Below are 1,025 nucleotides of genomic sequence, written 5' to 3' on the forward strand. Positions count from 1 at the left end.
CTGATTTTCCTCTCAAACAGTATCAGCTCCCCACCTATTGCTTCATACATATTCCTCACATTAAATTTCATTTCTCTTTAATCTACCCCCAATAAAAGCCTGATTCTGTATATTAAAATACCATATTTGTCACAGATGGGCAAGATAGGATATTTTTGTGTATCAAGAATGTATTAAATAATTAGCAGTATCATACAGAGAAGCACTAATTCCAATCACATACATCGCACAGTGTATGGAGTTATCGAAGATCCTATATCGTTGCCATTTCCTCCCTTGCTCCCTCTTTATAAGGGTGTCTATTTGGGGCGCCCGGGTGGGTCAGTCAGTCAAGCGTCCAACCTCAGCTCAGGTCACGATCTCAACAGTTTGTGGGTTTGAGCTCCCCATTGGGCTCTGTGCCTGCTTGGGATTCTCTCATGTGCTCTCTGCCCCCACCCCGCCACTCGTGCCTCTTTCAGAATAAATAAAAGCTTTCTAAACATCTTTCAAAGAATGAATAGACATTAATATGGATCTGGGTGTCTATTTGCGGTGACAGTGGCGGAAGGGGAGCTAGGGCGAGGGGCTTAGATACGGACAACCGACGTTTGCCTGTCTCCAGCACAGCGCTCTGCAAACGTAGCTCACACAGTTCCTCCAGCCGGATTGCTGCCCCCAGCCCCCTCCCGGGTGGAACCTCTGGAGCCAGCACAGCTTTTGTATAGTGAGTTCAAGTTGAAAAGAATTTCATTACCTTGGGCTTAAATTCCTCCTAATTCCCTCTTGCTCACTGAGACATTCCAGATTGGATTTAGATCCTTTCCTCCTTGGCTAAACACTAAAGCTTTGTGCTTTTTATAGGATAAACTCCTAATTACCAGTGTCTTCGTTTCATTGACCTGCTAAGTGAAGAGCTGTGCAAATATTTCCTTAGATGCTTGTGGTGAACTTTTAACAGTTGATCAGTCGATCTGTAGCGAGGTGATGCGCTCCTTCCTTAGGCACCAGCCTTCAGAGCACATTTACCAGGAAATCTGCATTGT

This window comes from Suricata suricatta, chromosome 9 (assembly GCF_006229205.1).
Source record: "Suricata suricatta isolate VVHF042 chromosome 9, meerkat_22Aug2017_6uvM2_HiC, whole genome shotgun sequence".
Classification (NCBI taxonomy): Eukaryota; Metazoa; Chordata; class Mammalia; order Carnivora; family Herpestidae; genus Suricata; species Suricata suricatta.